The 12,687-nt window shown below is 37.8% G+C and overlaps 1 non-coding gene across 1 annotated transcript; it reads left to right on the top strand.

The window, feature by feature from the left end:
* Positions 1-8,770: 8,770 nt before the first annotated feature.
* Trnaa-ggc (transfer RNA alanine (anticodon GGC)) lies at positions 8,771-8,834 on the top strand. Its single transcript has one exon. It is a non-coding gene; the product is annotated as a tRNA-Ala (tRNA).
* The last annotated feature ends 3,853 nt before the right edge of the window (positions 8,835-12,687 follow it).

The raw sequence follows: 12,687 nt of genomic DNA, 5'->3' as shown, positions 1-12,687 counted from the left end.
ATCCCAACATTTTGCTCCTGAAATACATTTTTCATAGTATCCTTTTAGTAAAATTTTTTGGAAAAGGGATCATCTCATTTGTAACTACAAAAAACTTTTCAGTGTTTGGAGGGATTTCCAGATTAATGATCAAAAGAAAATCAAAGAAGGAAGAGTATCCCAGCCCAGCAGCTTCTACAGACACCAATAGGCTTTATACCTCAAGCTAGAGTGAAATAGGTCCAAGAAAGTTTATGTTGATGAACAGATAAACTCATATAACTATGTTTTCTCATCTTGGAAAGGCAGGTGACAGCAGCGGTTAGGATTCCAGAAAACTGTTGACAACCCACAAGTCAAAGAGACAAGTTGGTGTCAGTGTTCTTTAATAAAAGCATAAAAAGATTTGCCGAAAATCTAACCATTTATTTGTACCATACATTAAACGTCTCAGTGCTAAGAAATATTCCAGAGCAGCAGATACAACTTGCTATTAATTTTATTTATTTATTTTTGTTTTTTGTTGCTAATAGACATTTATTTATTTATTTATTTATTTATTTATTCATATGCAGTGCTGAGAATCGAACCCAATGCCTCACACATGCCAGGCAAGTGTGCTTCCACTGACCCATGACCCTAGCCCCATTGCTATTTCAATAAAGAAACTTCTATTGAAAGTTTTACTTAGTTTTTATTTAAATTTCTAGAAAATAGATAAAAATTGATCCTATAATTAAAAACTCCAAAAACTTGCTTTAAAATTCCCCACTTTGATATTACTTTATTATGGGTTAATGGACCTCCTAATTCTGGACCAGAGCAGCAACAATCTCAAGAACCATTGTGAACATCTCCAAGGGTTCTGGATTTGCCATTTCATCAAAGTCCTGATGTCCTCCAGAAATGCCCACCCAATTTCCAGATTGCACAACCAGTCTTCTCATCCCAATATCAAGAACTTTGTGTGTTACCTACTTTGTTCCTTGAAGTAAGCAACCTTGAAAAAACAGAGTTGAATCACGCTAAATGAAATTACTCTTGTGATGGGACATAAGAGGCACATAGAGAGCTCATCCTCAACAAAATGCTGCCTATAGGAGACTCATCTGTTAGGAAAAGACATACACAGACTGAAGGGGAAAGGTTGGGAAAAATCATACCCCTCACATGCACTAGCAAGCAGGGGTTTCCATGCTCATAGCACACAAAGCAGACTTCAAGCCAAAGTTAATCAAAAAGGATAAAGATGGAATTCAGATACTGCTCAAGGGAACCAGACACCAACAAGACATAACAAGCATCAATAGATATGCCCCAAACAATGGTGCCACTGTGTTCATCAATCAAACTCTTCTCAAGTTCAAGAGTCAAATTGACCACAACACAATAATCTCGGGTGACCTTAACACACCTCTCTCAAAACTGGGTACATCTTCCAAACAAAAGTTGAATAAAGAAACTGCAGAGCACAATAACACAATTAATAACTTGGACTTAACTGACATATATAGACTATTTCGACCGGCATCAAACAGATACACTTTCTTCTCAGCAGCACATGGATTCTTCTCTAAAATAGAGCATTATACTATGCCACAAAGCAACTCTTAGCAAATACCATGCATTTTACCAGATCATAATGAAATGAAATTGGAAATCAATGACAAAATAAAAAATAAAAATGTTTTCATCACATGGAGACTCAACAATATGCTACTGAATGAACAATGGGTGACAGAAGACATCAAGGGGGAGATTAAAAAATTCTCAGAGGTAAATGAGAGCATAGATACAACATATCGAAATCTCTGGGACACTATGAAAGCTGTACTAAGAGGAAAACTCATTGCATGGAGTTCATTCCTTAAAAGAAGAAAACTCAACAAATGAATGACCTCACACTACAGCTCAAAGCCCTAGAAACAGAACAAATCAGCAGCAAAAGCAGTAGAAGGCAAGAAATAATTAAAATTAGAGAGGAAATCAAGGAAATCAGAACAAAAGAAACAACTGGAAAAAATTGACAAAGCTAAAAGTTGGTTCTCTTAAAAAATAAATAAAATGGACTGACCTTTAGCCACACTAACGAAGAGAAGGAGAGAGTGAATTCAAATTACCAGCATACGTGATGAAAAGGCAATATCACAATAGACACTTCAGAAATACAGAAGATAATTAGAAATTATTGTTAAACCTTATACTCCAATAAAATAGAAGATTTGGAAGGCATCGAAAAATTTCTTAAGTCATATGATCTGCCCAGATTGAGTCAGAAAGATATACACAACTTAAACAGACCAATATCAAGTGAGGAAACAGAAGAAGCCATCAAAAGACTACCAACCAAGAAAAGGCCAGGACCGGATGGATACACAGCTGAGTTCTACAAGACCTTTAAAGAAGAACTAATACCAATACTCTTCAATTTATTTCAGGAAAGAGAAAAAGAAGGAGCACTTCCAAACTCATTCTATAAGGCCAACCAACATCACCCTGATTCCAAAACTGGACAAAGACACATCAAAGAAAGAAAACTTCAGACCCATATCTCTAATGAACATAGATGCAAAAATTCTCAATAAAATTCTGGCAAATCAAATACAAAAACATATCCAAAAGATCGCTCACCATGATCAAATTGGATTTATTCTAGGCATGCAAGGTTGGTTCAACATATGGAAATCAATAAATGGAATTCATTACATCAATATACTCAAAAATAAGAATCATATGATCACCACAATAGACGCAGAAAAAGCAGTTGACAAAATACAGCACCACTTCAGGTTCAAAACACTAGAAAAACTGGGGATAACAGGAATAGATCTCCAGATCTTAAAGGCTATCTACGCAAAGCCCCACACCAACACCATTCTAAATGGAGAACAAATGAAGGCATTCCCTCTAAAATCTGCAACAAGACAGGGATGCCCTCTTTCACCACTTGTATTCAGCATAGTTCTTGAAACACTGGCCAGAGCAATTAGACAGATGAAAGAAATTAAAGGGATATGTATAGGAAAAGAAGAACGTAATTTAGCTTTACTTGCTGATGATATGATTCTATACCTAGAAGACCCAAAAAGCTCCACCAGAAAATTTCTAGAACTAGTAAATAAATTCAGCAAAGTAGCAGGATATAAAATCAACACCCATAAATCAAAGGCATTTCTGTATATCAGTGACAAATTTTTGAGAAGAAAATGAGGAAAACTACCCCATTCACAATATTCTCAAAAATAAATAAATAAATAAATAAGATACTGGCGAATCAACGAAAGAGGTGAAAGATCTATACAAAGAAAACTACAGAACCCTAAAGAAAGAAATCAAAGAAGACCTTAGTAGATGGAAAGATCTACGTTGCTCCTGGGTAAGTAGAATTAATATTATCAAAATGACCATACTTCCAAAAGCACTATACAGATTTAATGCAATTCCCATCAAAATCACAATGGAATTCCTCATAGAAATAGAAAAAACAATCATGAAATTCATCTGGAAATATAAGAGACCCAGGATAGCTAAAGCAATCCTAAGCAGGAAGAGTGAAGCAGGTGGTATTGCTATACCAGACCTTCAACTATACTACAGAGCAACAGTAACAAACACAGCCTGGGATTGTCACCAAAACAGGCAGGTTGACCAATGGTACAGAGAAGAGGACACAGAGACTAACCCACAAAATTACAATTATCTTATATTAGACAAAGGTGCCAAAAACATGCACTGGATAAAAGATAGCCTCTTCAATAAATGGTACTGGGAAACCTGGAAATCCCTATGCAACAAAATGAAATTAAACCCCTATATCTCACCATGCACAAAACTTAACTCAAAATGGATCAAGGACCTAGGAATTAAACCAGAGACTCTGCGTCTTATAGAAGAAAAAGTAGGCCCTAATCTCCATCATGTGGGATTAGGCCCCACCTTCCTTAATAAGACTCCTGTAGTGCAAGAATTAAAACCAAGAATCAATAAATTGGATGGTATCCAAGTAAAAACTTTCTTTGTATATTTTGGTCAGTATTCATGTGTTTTTCTCATTTTCTAATTGGATTGGTTTTGGGGTTTTAATTGCTGATTTTGGAAGATTTTTTTAAAAATATGTTCTGATTGATAGTCCTTTTTTGAATATATAGTTTGCAAATATTTTCTCTCAGGATGTAGCTAATCTTTTCATCCTTTTCCTATGGTTTTGCTTGGCAAAAAATAAATAAATAAATTTTTATAAAGTCTGGCTTATCAATTTTTCCTCATATGGATTGTGCTTTTTGTACCAAGTCTAAAGTCTTTTAGTTAGTCTTAGATTCCAAGTAATTTATTCTATTTTTCCTAAGATTTTTATAGTTTCACATTTTCCAGTTTGTCCCTAATTCATTTGTTGTGAATGTTTCTATAAAGCCTTGGGTTGAGGTTGTGGTTCATGTCATTTGTCTTTTGTTATAGTTTGGACCTGAAATATCCCCAACCTCTCATATGTAAAAAAAAAAAAAAAAAAAAAAAAAAAAAAAAAAAATGGGTCTCCAAAGCAACTGTGTTCCAAGGTGAGCCTTGGAGGTGATCAGGTTATAAGGTCTGACCTCACAACAAACCACTGCATTTGTGGATTACAGCACGATGGGCTATTGGGAGATGGTGGGAACCAGGAGATGGAGCCTACTTGGAGGAAGTGGATCATTGGGAGTTTCCCTTAAGGGGTTGTTTTGTCCCCCAGTTTTTCCTCCTTCTCCATTCCACTCTCCCCCCCCATCTCTCTCTCTCTCTCTCTCTCTCTCTCTCTCTCTCTCTCTCTCTCTCTCTCTGCTTTCTGGCCACCATGAAGTAATTAACTTTGCTCCACCAAGTGCCTACCCCTGCCCCCAATGTTTTCTTCTTACCACAGGCCCAGTAACAATGGAGCCAAGGGACCATGAACTGAAACCACGAGCCAAAATCAGCTTTTCCTCCCTTAAGTTGATTTTCTCTGGTATTTTTGTCACAGTAATGGAAAGCGAGCTAGCACAACTTTGGATGCTCATTTACTCCAGTGCTGTTTATTAAACAGTTTCTCTATCCTTTCTCCATTAATCCGCTTCTGATATATGTAAAATGTTAGTTGAGCATGTTCTCATGGGTCTGAACTCTGCATGTTCTGTTCTACTGACCTATGTGTCTGTCCCTCCATTACACCACAGTGGCTTGATTATCTGATTACTGTAGCTGCACAGTAAATCTTCATATTGTGCAGGTCACTCCAAAGTTCTATTCTTTTAATAAAAAATTGCTTTTATTTTTTAAATACATGACAGTGGAATGCATCACAATTCTTATTACACATATAGAGCACAATTTTTCATATCTCTGTACATCATGTATGTTCACACCAATTCATGTCTTCATAATGTACTTTGGATAATGATGTACATCACATTCCACCATCATTGCTAACCCCCTGCCCCCTCCCTTCCCCTCCCACTTCTCTGCCCTATCTAGAATTCCTCCCATGCTCCCTCTCCCCAACCCACTATGAATCACAGAAAACATTTGCCATTTGTTTTTTGGGGATTGGTTAACTTCACTTAGCATTATCTTCTCCAACTCCATCCATTTACCTGCAAATGTCATGAATTTGTATTCTTTTATTGCTGAGTTTACTATGGGTATGACATTGCATACCCATCAGAATGGTTAAAATAAGAAAGTGAGGACTCCAGATGCTAGTGAGGACATGGAAGAGCCAGTCCACTTGCATATCATGGATGGGAATGTAGAGTGGTACAGCCTCGGGAAAACAGTTTGGCAGTTTCCTAAAAGACTAAAAATACAATGACCGTATGACCCAGAAATGACAGCCTTGGGCATCGATTCCAGAGAAATGAAGTAATGATTACACAAAACCTGCACACCAATGTTCACAGCAGTGGGTTTACAACAGCCAAAAAAACGGAATCAGTCCAGAGGCCCTTCAACAGGTAACTGTGAAACAAACTGTGGTATGTCCACACCGTGGAACCCTCCCTACTCAGCAATAAAAAAAAAAAGGAATGAATTTTGAGACACAAGACAATTTGGAGAATCTCCAGAGAACTGTGCTGGGTGGAGGGGGCACCAATCCAAACAAAGTCACATCTTGTGTGATTGCATTTGTAAAGTGTTTTTGAAATGACAACATTTTAGAAAAGAAGAACAGATTGGTGGTTTCCCTGCTCCTGGGACTGGGGGCAAGTCGGGGGCAGGAGGGAGGTGGCTGTTGATCTGAAGAAGACCACAAGGTCCTCTTGGTGGACGGTGAGTGTTTTAACTGGTTGAGGATACGTAAGCATAAATGGTGAAACTGTGCTGAGAACTTGCACAAGTGTGAGTACAAGCAAAATGGGGGAAATGTAAGATTACTGAATTGTGTCACAATCAGCATCTTTGTGCTGACTCTTACACAACTGTCCTGTAAAAATGTTATTACTGTTGACAACTGGTAGGGAGAGAATTTTGGTATGATTTCTTAGAAATTCAAATGAAGGTGCACTTTCCCAAACAGTTACCTGCTCTTGGATCTGCATACTCCCAGTGTTCAGACGCTCACCTCCTTCTGATGGATTTGTGCTGTCTCCACTCTTCTAAATGTGCCTGGGGGACCTAGCCATGGTGACCATCTGATTACCCAATCTGAGAAGGAAGATAATGAGGGTAAATTTAATGTGTCCTAATCTCTGCTTTTTCCTAAACTTTGCAATAAAAAAGCAAGATAAAGGGGAGAAGGGAAATTACCCATAATAGATATATCCATACGTTTTCTCAAAGGCAAATAAGACGCATATCTTAGATATGTGGCAAACATTTTTTTTAGTTAAATCTTTGGTGAATTTTTAGTTATATTCTTAGAGTATAACCATGTTTAAGGTTTTCTTTTTTAATTTCTTGCAGGGCTGGGGATAGAACCCAGGGACTCACCCATGCCGACCAAAGCCCTACCCCTGAGCTCCAGACCTAGCCCTCCCATTTTTAATTTTATCAAAAATAAAAGAGTCTATTTCCTCCAATTTTGCTAGCTTTGCAGTTATAGTTGAAGGAAAAACACTTTGCTAATTTAAAGGCCCCCCCCAAAAAAATTTCTCACTGTAGCTTTAATTTACATTTCTTTGTTTTCTAAGTCAAATTGATTTTTTTTTAAAGAGAGAGTGAGAGAGAGAGAGGGGGGGGGACAGAGAGAGAGAGAGAGAGAATTTTAACATTTATTTATTTATTCTTAGTTCTCGGCGGACACAACATCTTCGTTTGTATGTGGTGCTGAGGATCGAACCCGGGCCGCATGCACGCTAGGCGAGCGCGCTACCGCTTGAACCACATCCCCAGCCCCCAAATTGATTTTTTTAAAATATGGTTTGGGGCCTGCTGCTTTTTCATTTGGGAAGCACCTGAATAAGCACCTGCCTCTTCTATTAGAGTCTTTTATGTTTTCCTAAAGCTTTACAGGTGCTGTTTTTATATGAAGGGTACTAGTATTCCCAGTTTACCTTTTAACTTTGATTATTACTGGTCTTGACATACAGAAATTAATAAAAAAATTGTTGAATCTAAATAAAAGATATCATATATTGTGGAACTACAGGTAATTTTTGTTTTGTTCTTTTTATTTTTCTGAAAAGAGTGTACTTCTCTCCCATATTTTGGGAAAGAAATTAATCACAATGAGAATATTTCATATCAAAAATTGAATGCTATGGATAAGTTGTGTTCAGGAAAAAGCTACAGCATTTGGTGCTTTCCTTACTAGACATAAGGTAATAAATGCAAATGACCTATGCATTCTTATAAAGAAATGAAAATAAATGAAAAAAGAATCTAGAGATACAGGAGGAAAGACTTAGAAAAATATAAAAGGAAAAAATAAAAAAATTTGACTGAAAGCAAATTCAAAACCTGAGCCTTGAGAAATCTAAATCAGGAAGAGGCAAAGCAACAATAGAAAGTTAAGAAAGGGGAAATAAAGAGAGAATAGGGGAGATTTTCTAAACCATGTGAAATTCTGTATCTTGTTCCAGTTTTAAATGTCATTGATATAGGTGAAATGTATACAATTGAATATAAACTCATTTTTAAAAACCCTTAATAGACATTCATCCAAGAACAAATTGGAAGATTTATATTAGAGAATAAATCCCTATGAAAGCAACAATTCAGAGAGGTTTAAAGACTACATTTTCAACCTATCAAGGAAGAGATAATTGTTCTATTTAAACTGAGGATATATAGAAAGGCAAAGATTATTAAAAAAACTTCAGCCAATCTCATTTATGAATATAAGTATAAAATATTAAAGAAGAAGCTGGGTACAGTGGCACACGCCTGTAATTCCAGCGGCTCAGAAGGCTGAGGCAGGAGGATCATGAGTTCAGAGCCAGCCTCAGCAGTGGCAAGGTGCTTAGTAACTCAGTGAGACACTGTCTCTAAATATAAAAATAGGGCTGGGATGTGGCTTAGTGGTTGAGTGCTCCTGAGTTCAATCCTCAGTGTGTGTGTGTGTGTGTGTGTGTGTGTGTGTGAAAGAAGAAAGACATTAAGTCAAATCCTGAGTACACTACAATAACAGCTTCCCCAGATAAATTTAAGAAAAACTTGAACTAGGAACTCAAGGAGAGTTCAAGATTGAGAAGCTGACATATGTTTATGTTCATATGACAGCATCGATCCATCAGTCATTTTGAGGATGCAAAAACAGTACTTGATAAAAGACATCTATTTGATGAGATTGAAAAAAAAGAAATTATTCCACGAAAGCACAGAAAGATGGGGCTGGGGATACGGCGATGGCTCAGTGGTAGAGTGCCTGCCTGGCATGCATGAGGCCCTGGGTTCGATCCCCAGTACCATAGAATAAAGAACGAAATCAATTTTAAAAAGAAGAAAGTACAGAAAGAAAGCTATTGACAAAACAGGATGGAAATGTCTGCCTGGAATGTGTGGCAATGTCAAACTCACATGTGAAGTAATAAGCTCATTATCCAATAGAAGATGAGCAGCAACAGAGAAAGCCTACAGCAACTCGTATTTAATGTTACTCTGAAGGCACTAGCCAATACAACAACGTGGAAGTGAGAACTGGTAACCTGAGAAAGGAGGAGACAGGAAAACCCAAGAGAATTAACTGGGAAACTATTCGGTCCAACTAGAACAGTGATACTTGATGTTTTGAGATGGCTGGGGATGTGGCTCGGTGGTAGAGCATCTGCTGGCATACATGAGGCAGGTTCAGTCCTCAAGACCACCACACACACACACACACACACACACACACACACACACACACACACATATATATATATAGAGAGAGAGAGAGAGATTGCTGATACAAGTATACTGCAATGTCAGCAAGTTGTTTTGTGGATATCAATAAACTGATTCTAAGTTTCTGTGCAAAGAGCAAAAGACCCAGAAGAGGGAATCCTACATGGAAGAATAACAGTCAGAGGACTGACACTACCCTATTTCAAAACCTCCAGCAAAGCTACAATGATCGAGACAGCATCGTAGTATTGGTAAAAAGAACAGTGAAATCAGCGCATTGCAAGAGAAAACCCAGAAGTAAATCCACACCCAAAAGACCTGACAAGATCAATTTTAGAGGAGGCAGAGTTTATTTTGGGTTTCACAGTTTCCGAGGTCTCAGTCCATAGATGGCTGGCTCCATTCCTTGGGGCCTGTGGTAATGCAGAATATCAGGATAGAGAAGAGCAGCTCAGGACATGGCACCAGGAAGTAGAGAGAAAGCTCTGCTCAACAAGGACAAATTATGTACCCCAAAGGCATGCCTCCAGGGACCCACCTCCTCCAGCCATACCCTCCTGCCTACAGTTACCGCCCAGATGATCCCTATCATGGAATAAGCAGGTGTAAAATAACCCCCAAAGCAAATCTAGATGCAGGCCCTACGACTTTCACAAAATGATGGGTCACAGATAAAAGCATAAAATGCAAAACTATACTTCTAGAAGATAACATAGAAGATAACCTCGGTGATGTTGGGCTCAGCAATGATATTTCAGATGAGCATTGATCAACTTCAGGATAGCGGGTAGATCAAGGAAGACGCGGGTCTGTAAGAAGCAGTGATGTGCAGGCAAGCTCTACTGGACAGCTCTTAGGGGAAATGCCTCACAGCAAAAGACCTTTCAGAGACAGAGGCACAGGCCACCATGCCTTAGGAAAAGGGAGGGGCCTCTTGGAGAGGGAAGGGGACCCTTGAGAGGAGTCAACCTAGCAGAGAGGTGAGGAGTCCCTGAGGGAGAGAGCTCCAAAGATCAGCAGAGGTGGCCTTGCATAGCTGCAGTTTTTGTCTCGTTTATATCTAACAAATATTGGATACAGTTTCATGGAGAACGCATAGTAGGCGTGCTCTAGAAAACTGTTTATTTGACCATATTTAAAGCAACTGGATGTGTAAGAATTTGAGCTTAGTGTCTGTTGGCTTGGGGATAACCGTCCTAGCCTGATGGAATGGGCAACAACTGGGAGCATTTTCATCAATACACAGGGCCTATTTATGTAAGAGGCACAAGCATGTTCTATGAAGGAAAAAACTGATCATGTGGGCCTCATTACAATTGAAAATATCTGCTCTGCAAAAGGCACTGCTAAAAGAATTTTTATTTTTTTTAATGCCAATGAAAAGTTGTTTACTTTACACATACATTATTTTTCTGAATCCAGAATTTCTACTCTTAACAGATATTAACATTATGTATTCAGTATATAAAATATACTTTTTTCCCCACTTACATTTTCAAGAGTTCTGGTCTTCTGAATAATTGAAGGAGAGAAATGTACCCACTTGGTCGCACAGGCTTGCTGCTAAAATAATTTTAAAATTAAAAACAAAAACAAAGACTGGGAGATAATATTTTCCAAATAAATAGCTAATGAATGACTGGTATGCAAAGTATGAAAAAAAAATTCTTAAAGGTGTACTATCTGCTCAATTTTCTATAATCATAAACTGCTCTAAAAATGAAGTTTATTAATTAAGAAAAATGTGTACTACCAATGTGAAATACCGTGGAGGAAGAAAAAATGAGGAGAGCCATGGAAAGGGGTCATTGGAAGGGTGCATCTTACAAAATAAGTATTCCAAAAATCAGTAATGCTATAAATCAGCAATAATTAAATGTAAAAGGTATTGGGGTCCCAAGAAGATAGCAGAATAGTGTGGAAAACGAAAACACGACTTTAAGAAAACTTCCGGGAGGACAAAGTCGTCTGTGGAGACAGTGGCAGCAGCCTGGGGTGGACCAGAAAACCAAGTCTGGGCTTGAGCCAAGGTTCCGGCTTTTCATTCTTGTTTCCACTTCGGGCAAGGACTCCTGCCTCGCCTCCTCCTCACTCAGGAGAGAAACCTGACAGCGTCAGCCCAGGACACCGAGAAGCAGAGTGCAAAGGCAGGCTGGTGTCAGGAGTGAGGATGGGAACAGGAGCTGGAGGGCCGGTCCATCTCTGAGTTGCCCTCCACCCTCGGTCTTCCTCTGTCCTTCACAGTTGGGAAATGAGACCCAGGAGAGACGGGTCTTTGAATAATGAAATGCCTGAGACAGTGGTCACGTCCATCCGGTGATCCTCTGGCTCCCTGTCCCAGTGTGTACCTCTCCTACCAGACGCAGCAGAAGCAGTGCATGCGAAGGCCTTATTCTCTGCCCCAGAATACCTGCAGGCAAGAGAGCTGAAGTCACTGAGGTAAAATGGACACTCAATGTGCTTAGTTGGCATTAAAAAATAATCAGATGACAACAAAATATGGTGGTACCATAGTTAAGAATGAAATTATTAATCATTAAGAAGAAGCATAATATATATCTGTAAGCATATAAGTCAGAATATTGGTAAGAAAAATCAGGCAAGAAGAGTTATAAAAAAAAAACTAAGTAGAAACATTGGGTATTAATATTTAAAGTATTGAATTAAGACCTCAGATTAGATGCATTGCTTTATGGGTAAAGTCAAAGAAGGACTTGGTAATTTGGAGGTTCAGGGCAAGAAGTCTCCTCAAAAGCGTTGGGGAGAAGTGAAGATCTGGAAAACACAGCCTCAAAGTTAATTTTTTTGAAGATTAGAAGCCCAAGTGTCTGTCTATGTACTAGGGGTTTTCAGAAAGAGAGAGAGAAAAAATAGGGAGGAAAAAATAATTTTAAAAATAATGATCAGTAATGCTTCATAATTTAAGAAAGACAAAAGATCTTAGCTTATAAAGGCTCAAAAGGTTGCAAAAAGTTAAAGGAAACCCCACATCTAGAATATTACAGTGATGATTAACAATAAAAAAGGAAAAGGAAAATTCTAAGAGTTTCTATTGACAGGAGTAACTTTTCTGTTTACCACACCATAAACTTCTTTGAAAACTCTGCAGAAAGTATTTCAGGAAAAAGTAATTAAGCCAATTGTATACATTTGCATCTTTTGATAATACAAAAAATATTACATACCACTAATAAACAACAAAAGATGTGCAAGACCTAAAATGGCCAATGATCATAAAAGAAAAGGAAAATACTATGTAAGTAATGAGCATTTGGATATTAAGGGTCAAGACAGAAAGATGATTTTCCCAAGTTAATTTATAAATACAACTCTAATCAAATCTGATTGTTTAGAAAATATATAAAACTTATTTAGAAAACTAAGTATGTATTGGAAAGACAAGATATTCCTGGAAAATAAACAAATATATATAGAAAA

Source organism: Ictidomys tridecemlineatus, chromosome 14 (assembly GCF_052094955.1).
Source record: "Ictidomys tridecemlineatus isolate mIctTri1 chromosome 14, mIctTri1.hap1, whole genome shotgun sequence".
NCBI classification, from domain to species: domain Eukaryota; kingdom Metazoa; phylum Chordata; class Mammalia; order Rodentia; family Sciuridae; genus Ictidomys; species Ictidomys tridecemlineatus.
The sequence above is the reverse complement of the archived record's forward strand: the minus strand, read 5'-3'. Positions and strand labels throughout refer to the sequence as shown.